General features: G+C 40.5%; 1 long non-coding RNA gene across 1 annotated transcript in view; it reads left to right on the top strand.

Annotated features, from left to right (window-relative positions):
- LOC143177512 (uncharacterized) overlaps window positions 1-15,393 on the top strand; it is a 118,450-nt gene extending 103,057 nt beyond the window's left edge. Inside the window, exon 2 of the long non-coding RNA XR_013001579.1 lies at window positions 15,227-15,393. This is a non-coding gene — a long non-coding RNA (uncharacterized LOC143177512). The remainder of the gene's footprint in view (window positions 1-15,226) is intronic.
- The last annotated feature ends 255 nt before the right edge of the window (window positions 15,394-15,648 follow it).

The raw sequence follows: 15,648 nt of genomic DNA on the forward strand, positions 1-15,648 counted from the left end.
CTTTGAATTGTTTTATATTTTATTGGTTTAGGTTTACCTTACTTACCTTATTTAACGCAAATTTAGCTTATTTAACACACATTTATTTATTTCAATGTTCAAGCTTAATTTGAAATTCTGCATTATAAACACTATAAATTGTAAATATAATTACTAGTGATTTCAATCTTAATCAAACAATCGCAAAATCGATGCGTTAATGAGTCAGTGCTCCTTAATAGGATAAATTCGCTCTGGCAGTAGGTATAAAATGCATTTTCCGATAGCGACTAATGTACATTGGCTAACATTCTCTGAAGTAAAAAAGAAACAAACCACTGGTCTTGCCTGACAAGAGCAATATGTAAATGTAAAATAGCAAATGCAAGATCTGGTTTCAAATTACGATAAAGAGTGAGAAAAAAGATGGGATGAGAGTGTCTGTTACAATATATGCACATTACACCCTCTATACAGGATGATACAACTTTACAGGGTGGTTGAACTTTCATTTTACATCAGTTTTAAAATATTAAAGATAATCGTCAAAAATACATCTAGCAATTTCACTCAAAGGAATTTGTTTTATTGATATAAATAGAATTCGAAAGTCTGTAGAAGAAATTTGTAATTTTCAAATCGAATATTTGCATCTTTTTTTCTCTTCATTACATACGTTCTTCGACAGAATTCAAAATGGCAAATATGCTGACTAATTGAAGCCCACAGAGTAGAATCGTCAGAAGAATGTCTACTGGCGTCTCGTGACGTTTTTACGGTTCTCTTGACGTTGTAATCGCCTCTGGTTAGACGGTGCGTCTTAATGACGCTGCAACCGATCATTCGCTTCGGCGCTTGCGGTTCTGTAACGAGGAAACGTCGTAGAACAAATAGCCTACGACGATTACCATCGACTTTACGCTCCGAACTGTTCCCTCGAGGTTTGCACGCTTATACGTTCACGCAAGAACTTCACTCGAGGAGACGAAGTTTGATTCATAGTTTCGCCTTTCCATCAGGACAGGCCACAATTTCGCTCTATTGGTGAATGATCGATAACGACAAACTAATTTCGCAAATCTCAAAGCTAGAAGCCCTCCAATTTATCATATGTTCCCAGAACAGTGACGAATGCACCATTGTATATATGCAATCACGAAATCCGCAAAGACCTCAAAACTATGTCAGTAAAAGAAGAACTAACAGGTCTAAGTGACAGGTACAAAACGAGATTAGATAATCATTCCAGCGACATACCCAAAGAATTATGTACATAACCACCCTGCTCAGAAGATTGCACAGGAAGCATCCTGAAGACCTGTTATCACACGAAAAATAGATAATGCCCATGTAGATGCTTTTCTACTGAAAAAGCATGTATCTACGTGTTAAATTCACCCAAATCTAATCTTACAGAATACAGAATGTCCTAATGGGACAAATGGCAAAATGTGGAGTTGTTAACCATCCGTGAGCACACTTGATTTTCGTATCTTTCGTAGGCACACTAGGTTCATTTTGTCCGCGACTATTTTTTTACCCTTCTAGAAGCTTTCAAAGAATTTTCTTAGAAGCTTTTAAAAAATGTTACAAAATTCTGAGATACTTATTGAAGTCTCTATTTTAATATACCATCGCTACTTCAGTTAAATGTTTGTAGGATAAATGAGGAAACATAAAGATTCATAAATTTGCAAAAAAATTCGGAACTCACTGTGAACAAAATGGATCCAGTGAGCCCAAGGGGGTAACAAAAAGAAATTTCGAGAATGAACTCGAGCCAGAATGTTTCCTCCTCATCATTCCTCGCGGACTAATCACAGAGAAAGAAGGGTCCAATCGCCGTGCACTAACGAGGAACTAGTCGAAAAGATTTTTCTAACGGGTCCGGACGTCTTGCAAATAGGCTAAAAGTATTTATCAGGAGCCGATAAATACGAACGAGGGGACGGCATTTAAATTATTCGATAAACGCTTCGCTTTCTTCGTCTGGCCCTAGCCGCCTTCCTCCGTCTTTCTCCCTTTTTTTAATACACCAATCCGATTTGGTGTAATTTACATAAAATAACGATTAATGCGCGAGCAAGAGATCGGTAAGACGAGCCGAACCTGATTCGCTGTAAATATAAAGTCCGGTGCGCGCGCTGGCCCTCGAGGGGACATTGATGCTCGGAACGAAGGGAGTACCGAGAAGTAACATTACTCCCCTTCTTGTAAATTATGTCGTAACACCTGGACGCTCGGACACTCGAAGAAGTTGTCCCATTACCAACCATGTGCTGACTTCTTTTACTGCTCCTGTACACTCGGAGAAACAGTAATATACACATGGTGTCTCGCGGTTTATAGGACGCCCGCGATCTGTCTATTTCTGGGCCATGGCTTTTTGCCGAGGAGACTGACAACCCGCATAGAGAACTCGATAAATGGCGTATAAAAAGATATAAATTGTTTTTTCTTTAATCTCGTCGTGGTGTCGAGAGTGTTGAAACTTGATCTGTTGAATTGATCTGCAATAAAAAGTTGTGAGAGAAAGATTGGATTCGCAAGTGCAGGGAAATATTTTAAGGGTGGAATGTATACGATAGAACAAGTATTTTAGAGTAGAGCTTCTAATCTTACTCTTCTAATCTAATATTATTCCATGTAATAGGTTCAGCTACTATGTGCAGGTAATAAACTTTACTGTAGAGGATCTTCACATATAAACGACACTGTCCTAGGTTGCATCACATAACAGCGTTTGGATAATCGTCCCACTGTACTTGAAAATGCAAGAATGCTTTTGCATACAATACGAGTTTTATCAGGCCACTGGAAGTATATATGTACTCGACAAAACTCAAGTCATCTAGGTCGCAAATAGAGTTTTCCTTGAACCTTCATAGTCAAGAAATAGCTATCATTTACAATACAATACTCTGTAATTTCGTAATATTTAATTTCCCACAAACTTCAACCAAGGAGGAGTTAAATCCCAGTGAAAACAGGATTAAAGCATTGAGTTCCTATGATTAATTAAGCACGTAACATTCTTTTTGGAAGAAAGTGAAAACGCGCAGGTGGAACGGAGATTACATCCAGATCGTTAATCGTGCCACAGATTTTTGCGAGTGCACGATTCCAGCAGTAAGGGTCAAGTGTTCTCTACATTTAATCAAGCGTATAAGAACCAGTAGGTAACTGTTTGACAACTACCGGGTGTAAAACGCCCACGAACAGCTGTTAAGCAGCAGCAGCGTGTTCCGAAGCTAATCGTCAAATCCGTTAGACGTCTCTTATCAATTCTAACTTACCTACATGACCAGACGATCCTCGCATACTTCAGGGTAATGACTTCCTTCACTGTCGTCATCTTATGAATTGTACGCCATTTTCGCGATACATTCCAGAAAATTTTGTCGAGTTTTCAGACTTTCGCAACTAGAATTGTGAAGGTACCATGTATTTGCAAACTTTAGTTTGTATCGCCAGGGCTAGGGAGCTCCAATACAGAAACCACCTGTTATCGGGAAGTTCTTGTATATAGTATGTATATCTGTGCTTAATGATGTCACAACGAAGTCTCAATGAGGTCTCTTTCTGTCGAGTTTTCGGAGATGACCGTGACCATGTCCTCATAGTCATCACATTTTTTTATGTAATGAATTGGTAGATATTATTATAGTAAAATATAGTATGTTATGATTCCAAACTATTTTACCACTCAATTTTATTTACAAATATTAATCCTTTAAAATAAAACATAGAACACTTAAAATAATAAAATTCTGTTAGCTAAAGTGTGAACAACCCCTCTATTTTGATGTGATCCCAACAAGATACTGAAAATAATGATCGTAAAGTGTAATTATCTCCCACCAGCAAAAATCAAATTTATGATGCATGACCAACGAGTGGATGGAAGCAGTTACACCGAATCACGTATTATAACAAGAAAAATGTTCCACAAGAATCCGACGGGGGTGAGCATGAGCATGAACTCATTCATGACATCGGCTATGAATGGTCCATGAGAAGACAGCGTGGTGGCTGGCGCATCCATGATTGAAGCCTGGCGAGGACTGGTTCCAAAACCAGTCGCCAATTAAAGCGACACTGATGGACACGATGGGTCGCGTTTATTGCGCATTAGGTCATTCTAATATTTTTTCGCGAGAGAAAACCTGAAATTCGTGTTCCTCGCTACGTTTTCGTTCCTGTGAACCAGATGACGACCTCAATCTTTTGAGTGGCGCCACGTTTCGTCATGGTGGAACAGTTTTAACTTCTTTCGAGGGTAAAAATGCATCAAACGGTAGTTTCACCGCGAAATGGCATAATAATCAAAATAAGGTAAACGCTAGTCTCGCAGCGACTGAGGCATTACGAAATTAATTAAAATTGAAAGCGAATAGGCGGCGTCTCGCTTGCGAGGACATTTATTCAGTCCCTTCGTCTAGACGATTATCTAGTCGGACATGCGTGTAAAAGAGCTTTCAGGCGGATACATGATTTTCCAATATTCACTCGTTTGTATAAATTGATTAAATAAGTGGACGAACTGGTTAAAGCGTCTCGCGTAGTATACGATCCAACCGGGCAATTTCAACATTTTACGCTCGCGCCACCCAGAAAATGATTAATTAATTGAAACGTAATACAGTCGGGCGTCGCGGGCATAAGCAATCAGTTGGGGAACACTTACTGGAGTTAATAAGTGTAACCGTAGTTACCAGGAGTAATTGAAAACTAATTAGAGCAGAGTGATTTATTCCACAGATCAAAAATTCAAATGAAAAGTTGCTGCGGCAGTGCTACGATTTAGAAACTGCAATAAAGAAGTCGAAGCAAAGTTGAAATAGTTTTTTGTTGCAATTCTACTTAGAGTTTCCTTGAGAAATAGGTGTCACACCAGTTTTAATTTAAAGTGCTTCAAACTGGGCAATCACAATTTTCTAAAGAGTAACTTGCATCACAAGAATCGCAAAACTCGGAAAACAATATTGAAAATTATGGCAACGAAAGTGGAACAAATATCGTGGGGTACTTATATGAAGTTCGAACTCGAATAACGCGTAAAGTGTATAAACGTCACAGACATAAATTCTTCAATATTTTTCGCTTCTTTCTTATCCCATGTTACAAAATAAATACATTACTACATATATCTGGCATTGAAACCAATCTTACACAGGCCACGTGTAAAGGGTTAAACTGCAATTCCTTTATCTTCCACCTAACAATTTCGCCCACATCAGACATATCGTCACGATTTGACGTAAAACGCCTCTCAGGAAACTCCATTTCATCTTTCTCGGTATTCTGGAGCAGAAGAAACCCGCAGCACCCTTGCGTCAAGCGAGCGCATGAATCATTCGGCTGCAATTCGCTTTCCTGTTGCAAGCTGTAACGCAAAATCAGCGAGAGATCCGCTAGCGTGTTTGTGCGGGTGGGTAGCCCAGCGGGGAAAGAAACGCATCTCAATGCGAGTTTTCGCCCACGTCGGCACACATTTGTGCTTCCCTGCAACATTCATGAACGAGCGCGAGCACACGCTCGCGTTAATGTCTCACTCCTACACGAAAGTGACACGGTGAATAACCGAATGAATTGCCTTCATTACCGCGACATACGTGGCGCCGCGTATAGTAGAAATCGAGGTAGCGACGATCTAATTCAGATAAAAGTGTCAATTTTTAATCATCTCTTGCCAACTCTCTTATAGAAGATATACGACCATGAGGCGTGACTAACACGGAATGATCAGTGTACTTCACCAGCTTCTAGATAGTAAATCTCTACGTAATAATAAAGCCTTGTCGGACAGTGACAGTCGCATTTCACGGCGATAGTTACCTGAAATTGCAGGATCTGAGAAATGAAGGGTTCCGTGTGCTGGAGTGTCAGAAAGATGACAGAGAGCAAAGGGGTCGCAATGTGTCTATTGCAAAGCTACACGTAAAGTGGCTTTCTGAATCTAGAATTTGATTATAACTCTGACAGGATTCACTTTGTGACTCGTGTTCATTAAACATGACTCATTGTCGGTCTAAACATAAATGGTGACCTCCTTTCCAGTCTGAAGTTACTAACTTCAGACTTTTGCTACCTTGCTACCAAGTACTCTAAATCTGATTAAAGACTGAAACTTAAATTTAGAAGCCTTGCGCTTGTACCATATCGCATAACGATGTCAATATAAATGCAGACAGTCAGACAGTTATAAATTCAGTAATAAATAATTTCCTAGGGTTTGTCACACTCCACCTCAGTAGGTAACGATGGATTAAGACCCTGCATAAATTACATATCATACATTGTAGTCTGAAGTCGAGGCTCAACTTGGCTGTTGTTAGAACTAACCCACTCATCTAATTCGGAATGCCTATTTAGAGCACCTCGGTGAGTCAGAATCGACCCAGCCACCAACTTCCTCGTTTCACGAGGGTTAATAACGAGCTACTAGGACAATGGCTATCCAGGTGGATAATTAATTAACCGGAATTCGAGCTGTAACTGACCGATGATTTGTGAGTTTATCAGGTATCAGGCGACTTCTGCTACATTTCAAATGGAAATTACCAGCGCTCGCTTCGAGCGACGCGGATACAATAGGCTCGCGTTCGACGCGAATTTATTAAGTAGGTACGAGGCAAATACGCCGCAAACGAGGCGACGACAGCGGTAGCTAGTGTACCAGCTGCTCGTATCGATGACTAAGTGCGAACCGTGGTTTAACACCTTATCATTGGGCGATTGTGCTCTGAATACATGATTTCGAATTGGAACGATTCAATCAGTCATGGCTCACCCGCACCTTTCTGCATAATGTTCGGGATGTCTTGGTTCGTTTTTATGGAAGTTACACAGAATTGTACCTAGCTACGCCTTGATCATGAAATGAATCGGTGAGTTGTACGACAGTACAAGTCCAAAAATCATATTCTGAGATATTTGATCTCAACTTGTAGTTCTGTGCAGTTTACATATCTGGACTCTAGAGTTAGTGTATATTAAATCTACTTGCTTTCTGTGTGATTTAATACACTTTGGCTTTGAGGTCCAGATATAGTTTCAAGAGTATTTGAAAATAGCTAATTTTGAGCTTGTAGGTACTGCTCTTCAACTCACCAATTCAAATGAATTCTTGGAAGTAGAACTAAATGGCGTGTTTCTGCCTCAATGTAGATAAGGAAAACAAGAATTGACACCAATGTTGTATGAAGAAAATTATTTACATATCTACATACTGTTCTTTAGCTTTAATAGAATGTCAATCCTAAGAAACGTACATATATCTGTGACTTGGAAAAAAATTATTTAGCAAATAACTGAACAATATGCCTTGAAAAGTTGGAGAATGATTGGAGGAAGAAATGAGAGTGAATGTTCACATCGCAAGAAAGTAAAGAATTGTATCTTGGCATCCGTGAAAGTTTGAGCATTTCGCAAATACATAATACCTTCAACCACTGAAAATCGAGGGAAGAATATATTTTAGCGACAAGAGCGTAAATCTCTGAACCGCGAAACTGACAAAAAGCAACGCCCACGACTTGTTAAGTCACCACAGGGAAAACCACAAAGAGAATGCTTTTACAGTCCCTCAAATACTTTTCTCCTGACATGTTACCAACCACATAGTTGAGAACAAACCTGGATGAGCAAAATTTCATTTTGCAATAACTGCAACAACATGTACTATATTCTTCATAATTTGTGCAAAAGGTAGATGGAATAAAAGGTGGATAGACAGACGAAAGAACCTTTTTCAGTGAAAGGGGAGAATATTTCTTATTGCACATGGAAAACAGTCATATTACAAATTTCCTCTGAGGATTAACGCAACATTCAAAGTCGTTTAGTAATCTCACAGTGGCTGCTGTTTATCGTTACACACCGACGATTGCGCCACGACGAAAAGGAGAAGTCGACTCGCGGGATTACACGAATTTGCATACGCTTTTAATCGTCCTTTACGACCGATTATCGTCTAACATGCTACCGATGCATTCGAAATGAAGGGAAGGGGTGCCACATTGGTCGACTGAACCGCGAGTTCCCGAACCGATTGTCATTAGTTCACGGTGGTCCCGCGGAATAAAAAGGTGCACGGGGAACGAGGGTTCATGTTCCCGCGTGGTGTTTCCTTCGTCGATCCCGACATATTAGCATAAACGCAGCCGTTAAATCCGGATTCAAGGTTAACGGCACGTGAAACTCGGCCACCAGCAACGACGGCAGGTAGCCACACCGAAAAAGAGAGGAAAGAAGCAAACGACAGGAAGAAAGTTGGGAGAAGTCTGATCTGTTGGGCTGACTTTCTTGAATTTTACTTTTTCAAGATTTAAACGAAGGAATCGAATAGGAGGAGTAGATGAGGAGTTTTAATCAATTTTGACTTCACTGGGTTTAAAGTTTAGCTTGAATTTAAAGGATGAGAATTGTTATCCAAAGTTTTGAATCTCTTTTTTTTAATTTTGTCAAATAAAGACGAAAAACGCACAAACAAAACTGTCTATCATGGAGTTCAAAAACGCTGTCTTGGAGCAAACACGACTGTTTTCCCTTTCGGAGATTCTTGCCAGTGAAAATTTTCGGTGTCCCAGAGTGGGCTAACATTGAAAGTTTGTTCGTTCCTCGAAGTGTCTTCTTCACACCAAATGTCCAACCGTAGGTCTGTTAACGCTGGGGAGTCCTATATGTAGGTTCATTTACATTACTATAGCGGCATCGATGTCAACGTCTCGGTAAACTTCAAAGTTCAAACAGGGAATGTTTCGGTTATAGCCCTCGATGACACACGTATTTCTTTTTTTTTTTCTACATTGCCACCCAATTCCCACGATCCTGTTTCATGATTGGAACGTCGATCCTAGGATCGATTCTACAGAAATATCTCTATTTGAATAACAATCAATGTAGATAGGATATAAATGTTCATTCTACGGTAGCAGGACAGGTGTAAAAATAATTGTATGCTTTTCTGAGAAATTAACGTTATTGTTTCGTGATATCAGGAAATATGGGACAAAAATTTATTTCTATATTATGACAAATAGAATGTATCGGTGAATTGTAAACTGTAATAAATTAGTGATATAGAATTCATTTGATAATGGAGACGTCTTTTTTGGACAGACTCTAATTATAATAGTAATAATAATAGTAATATCTTTCTTGAAATCGTAATTTCTGAATAAAACGATTGATCAAATTTTCCTATAAATTGTAAATGTAGTATAGAGTGAAATGCAACGCATCGCAAGCCTGGAATTATATCTGGCGAGGTTTCGTATTGCAATTTCACATCACCGAAGAAATATTCGGTCTAAACACACGTTTGAAACGCGAGTTCGTTCATCGCCTTCGGCACGCGCCGAACAAGATGGATCGTACCGTGAGCGGCACGAACGTTCGAAACGAGGGAAAAAAGAGGACTGTATAAAAGGAACACGAGTCAAGCAAAATGATGTATCCATCCGTAGTCGATCATCGACAGCAATTTACGTGTTCATCTCGCAAAAATGACACGACCGAAAAATAGATAAATGCAGCCATTTGTCGATGGACATCTTGTTATCCTTTATGGTTTAACGTTGGCCATAATGCTTTTATTATTTGATTATTTCTTTATTATAATTTGCTTTCCATTCTTGATCATTTATTTAATAAAACTCAGTTTAAATTTCATTTTAGCCACTTGATGGTTTGGAATTTCAGAGTCAATCATGCTACTACTAATTTATTACTCTATTTTATACCAAACATTCAGTAGTTACAATTTGCATTACAGTACTACCACGTATTAGAATTTTTTCTACTAATCCTAGAATTAGAAAAAATGTTCTCTTGAATTAAATACACGAACTGTTTAACATGTATTCTACTGCAATAATTCGTAAGTACCTTTTGCTATCAAATACAATTACAACACACACACATCTAACTGGCAACACATTACATATATTTTAAAAAAGGAAACAAGGTCAACCAACGCGATGGCAAAGTGTTAACTATCCACGAGTTGAAAGCCACTTTACGATCGCTAGCTATCTAAGTACCTGCCCTCTAAAAAGAGGAGAAAAAATAAGAAGCTCTTCGCTTATCGTCGATAAATCCGCAATCCTTGTCGCTCGATAATTAATCTAAATCCCCGTCAATTAACGCGGCGTAACGATCTCGACCAAGGATCTACGAATCGCGACTGTCCGCGTATTGCGTACAATCGATCGTCGCCGAGATTATAAGTCTCTTCGCGAACAGCCTTGAAAGCACTGCGACGATTTTAAGATTTCCGGTCGCCCGAAGACGTCAGATTCACCGATAGGATCTCGAAGGCGAGTGATCTAGGATTGTCAGCGAGACACATCGTTCCCGATGCGATCTATCGCAGACAAGATACGTTACTCGCTGTTGCCGCAGAGCAGACCACGAAAATGGGCGCAGCAGCTAGCCTCCAGTCAACAAGGCCTCCTGGTTCCGCCATAGTTACGAGTTACGGGCAACGAAGGCACGTTACTCACGTCGATAGAGTCACAATGCTCGGGACACAGAGGGGAGTCGTTGATTTCGACTTTTTAGACAAGAACCAGGGAACAGGGTCGGGTCGTTTCCGTGGAGCGGCTGGATTTCTTATCCGGTGAACTCTGCCAGGAACAACGACTCATTGTTCGCCAGGAACAGGGATACTGACGTAACAGGGGCTCAACGGTGGTTTCGCGTTGCGAAAATAACGCCAAGTGTGGGACGAATGAATGAAACGTTTCGCAATCTCGGGGGAGAAATGCCTGGACCAGGGACTGGCCTCTCGTGTCACTTTGCTTGGTCATTTGGAACCGTGTCACTGGTTGGACTAACTGTTCTTGTGGTTGTTGGTCTCTTAATAGCTCTGAGGTTTGAGTAATAGTTGGGTGATTCGAGAGGAAGTGGTTCGGTTAATTGTGGTACATTAAGACACCAAAGTTTGGATCGCTTTGCTAATTAGGACGATAAGAGTTTCCTCGCTAAACCAATAAATTTAAAGTGGATATACAATTATCTAAATGGTAAAATAGCTGTTAATCTGAAGTAGAGAAACCCCTGACATACACTATGACTTCACTAGAAACTGGTATCTACAAATTTTAAACTTCTGATTAGCTTATTAGGGTATATTATGGTAAAATAAAGTCTATGAACACATGATTAAACGTAGCTATTAACTGATATTTTAAAAGAATTTGTATTAAATTCTGTTCACATGAATTGAGTGATTAAATCTCTTGCTCCCATTTATGATATAGAAAAAAAAAAAATAAAAAGCAGCAACAGCTTCATGTCGAAAGCAGCCACTGAACAATCATTAAGAAAAAAAAAAACACGAATGCCACTGAACTGCCTTCACCTGTAATCCCAAGCGGCTTCAGACAACTCGACAATTTGCCAACAAGCAGCACGAGCAGATCAATGGAACATTGTATCAACGCAAATCACTTTTATACAACACCGAATAGGATTGTCAACAAGTTTAACAAAGACATAAGAAGCTAGTTCCAGCCGCCGCACATACCCACACGCATTGTCTCTATGCAGAAACATGGCTCGCGTTATACCTACATAGAAACGCCTTCGCGCATAATGAACAAACGTGTTAAGCTTTTTCGCTGGAGCCACGATGCCATTCGCTAGACACCGATTTTTCATTCCAAATGCAAATCGCCCGCGATCCACTCGAGCAGACCAATTAAATTACAATTTCATGGACCAACGAGCCGCAAAGCGGTGCCCATCGCTTTACCACTCGGTACCCAAACCAGGCGCGCTGCGGCTTCAAAGTAGAATGGACGAAGAATCATGGGAGTCCTGACGCTGTCCGCGGCGTCGCCGTTTTCACGGGTTGCATCAGAGCGCGCCCTTAATCCCATTACGAGTAAGTAATGGCCCTCGTACGTGGCTCGAGAACCGTAAAAATGTTGTGTCAGATGGTATCTGGCCGGTTGTCGTTTGGTAATTTACCACGCGTCCGTTTCGGGTAACGCTGGCTAGAGGTCACGCCGCTTTTACGCCCGACCTGCGTTAATTCCAGCTTCCGAAGGAGCGTCCTCGCGGCGCGCGTCAGATCCGAGAGGGGCGAAAAGGGAGCAGGGGAGGAGGTCGTGTATTTATAGGTCATTCGGATTTTACGGGCCTCGAAGGGAGCCGAGGAGTAATAGTTCCGTTTAGTTGGAGCGCGTCGATAACGATCGGAATTTCGCGGCGAGACACAGACTGTGGCCGATCTAGGTAATTACATGCGATGGAATCTGGTATGCGCGAACAGTTTAACGGTATATAGTCAATTGGTGCAAATAGCTGCTTAACGAAATTGCTCGTGTTGCGTGGCTATAATCGTGGTATAGTTTTTGAAGCGTGGATCTGTTGTGCAATCATCGATGAATAAATTTGAGAACGTCGCGACGGATATTAGGGGGCGCAACCGGAAGAAATCGACTGCTGTCTCTGGTGTCATTTGAATTCGATTTTTTGAAGCGATGGTAACGCGTAAATGTAATCGACCATGTCTCGATACCTGGACACTAACGTTAAGTTTATTGTTTTGAACTTAAAGTGTAATAAAAGAGCAGTATACTATTGATAAAAAACAAACAATATTATTATGTCATAAAATAGTAAGTACCTATACATATTCAGTTACTGAATAAGTGTCGAGATATGCTTTTTTCAGATGGCCACTTACTGGGACATTTGACATTTTAAGTGTTCGGGTATTAGGACATTTACCTTAATGGAGGACAATAAAATAGGATACGACTCCTTTATTTACACCAGAAGCTTGCTTTCAGTTTAACTTAAATGTAATAAATAAAATAATATAATGAATAATAAAGTGTAAGTACTTGCGTGTCATTAAAACTGTAATCACGATTTTTACACTCTTTTAATTTACTACTGCTAACAAGCTCTTGTATGTATGTAGTTATGAACATTTTTAACGATACGTATCTTGTTAAAAAGAAATATAAATTAGAACGCGACAAAGTAAATCCTCGCCTTGTTAGTAGAGAAAACGAATATGAAAGAGATCCTGCTATGATGATCCGCATTGCGCGATGCAGAGATACCGCTCGGCGAGATCGCGTTACAATGAAAGTCATAAAAGGTATGCAAGCTACCAGCAGTGTCGTAAACCGAGAAACACAAAGCACTAAATCTGATTTCCCATAAAATTTCAGCTTCGTCACTTTAACGGTGCGGGGGTCGTCAGCTTTTTCAATAACATCTAACTCTGAATCTGTCAAGCCTTAAAAAACGCTAGACAATCCGTGACAAGGATTGACGCGTTGAATTAGATATCAAGCTTGACTATGGTCCAGTCGAAATTTGTAGCTCTCACTCTGGCCCATCGAGGTGACGCGAATTAATGTCATTTCTGTGATTTATAAAACATGGAATAGCAATCGTCCCCCAGGCTGACATAAGGGAGCGACAAGTTCAGTGAATATGGTCAACGACGCGAGGAGCATCGGTCGTTAGGTGTTTCGCGAGACGATTAAACCGACATCATCCACCGCCCTCTCATTATCCCTACCCTCTTCTCGTATATCCCTAGACCTTCACTCTGCCCTCTCCTTGCGTCCTCGTCCCTGTTGCTTGCATAATGCATAAACGGGGTGAAAACACGAGGAAGCTGTAACGGTGTAACGTCATTACGCAGTAAAGAGGCCGCAAATTTGCAAGAGGCCGCGTCGATGGAATACCAACGAGTCTGAAGCTCGTGGAATCTCGTCCGCCAGGACCGTAATCTCTCCACTGCCTCAATTCCGACCGATCGTCGTGAAAAAAAGGTGCGAACAAAGTTCGGAGGACCTCTCTGGCAATTTATTCTTCGCTCAGTTTGGTTTGGTAATGGGAAACCAGCCGATGGGTAATTTAATCGTGGATTATGTGATGGAATCAAGACAGGGGGTTCGCTCGAAATTCGCCCTTTTCGATTTAAGTGGATTAAGTTCCATGCCTATCTGCGGATTGCATTTTTGTTGCAAAAGGTCCAGGGAGGATGGAGTTGTATAGAACTTGTTGAAGGTAGCGGAGAAATTGTCAGGCTCATTAAAAAATATTAGTGGCGTATTACGAATGTTTATGGGGACAGGGGCTCTGGCGGTAGCGTGCACGGCGGAGTCACTTTCCCAGGTGGAATAGTTTACGAGTCCCTCGAGCCCTGTTTAATATGCATGGAAACGTGCTCGAATAGTCGTATACTTTAACTACGTGCTCCTTATTATCCATTGTTGTAAGAGTATACTGTAACAAGTAAATGACTCTGCAAATTATTATTTAAGTAATTGGGAAATCGACAAGTGGAATAATGTTCCTCGCAGTAGCGAAGGGGAATGATGATTGCTGAAACGGTTGCAAGATCTATCCAGTAACCACATAATAGAAGATCACTCAGATTTTATTACACCCAATGTAGCTAATTATATCTTACCTCGAAGAAAATGTTACTATGCGTTCAACTAAGATTAATTAAGCGAGTTAAATGAGCCGTTGCGCAAGGTAAATTTACTCGAAGATCTACTATTTCATCTGTGATACGGTTGCAAGCCCCCTGGGACTTGTTTAACATGCATGGAAACGTACTAATAGGACACACGTGCCATTTATTTCTGACGGTTGCAGTGTAATAATAATAATCGTCCAATTTTATTGGATACAGATGTAGCGCGGTACAAGTGCGGATTAGAACCGCTAACTACGGGAACCAAATGTCTTTTTTCCATTAAATATAGTAAACAGTGTGCAAAAGAGTCGTACGTATAACAAAGTTGCAAAATATTTTCTGTTTCTGAGATATGGTTATTAGCAAGACACTATTTCGACTGTAATTGCCGAAAATAATTTACCTGGACTCAGTTCATTATTAATGAATATGGGATCGATTGATACTCAAGTTCAATTCACTTTATCTTGCTTTTCAAGATACTCTATAAAGATCACGCTTCAAATAGAGGAATATATTAACCTACCATTAAAACAAGTTACAAGTACCCGAAAAAGAACTTAAAATATGCTTAAACCAAAAAGTAACATCAAAGTACTTTCGTGGAAGCACCCAGCAAAATTCGTTGCTCAAAATCCATTTGTTAGTCCTCTGACACTCGACTCTTTTTACCACTTTCGGTATCACCTATACCGTCTACTTCCCCATTCTTTTTGCAACTTGTTTGCTGTATTCAAGAAACACTTAAGGTGCAATTTCTTTCAACTGTCATTTTTATCGCAGGTTCACGCCCCTGTGGACGCGACAGTCGCATAAAAGCCATGTCAGGATGTGATCAGCGCCGGCTACCATGGAATCCTAACAAAGTTAGTGGAACCCCCTCAGTAAGCAGGAGTCAGCTGCCGCGGCTGGATGACAAATCGTTGGTTGGCCGACCTGACAGCTAACATCCATTGGCCGTTTTACAACTTGATAAATCGCGTCGGTACACGGGGGAGCTTTGCGTTCCGAGAACGGGCCGCGTGTGCATTAAGCGTGCACTTCGTCGTTGCCCCTGTGTATCTGCTGTGCCTTTTTTTTCGATCAAGACCGGAACGATGATTCCATTCTCGAAACATTTGTCACTTCAACAGTACGGCTACTTTAAGAACTATCAATGAAATAATTAAAGAATCACCTGCTCCATTGCACCCGTCAAATAGTAA

Source organism: Calliopsis andreniformis, chromosome 3, assembly GCF_051401765.1.
Source record: "Calliopsis andreniformis isolate RMS-2024a chromosome 3, iyCalAndr_principal, whole genome shotgun sequence".
Classification (NCBI taxonomy): Eukaryota; Metazoa; Arthropoda; class Insecta; order Hymenoptera; family Andrenidae; genus Calliopsis; species Calliopsis andreniformis.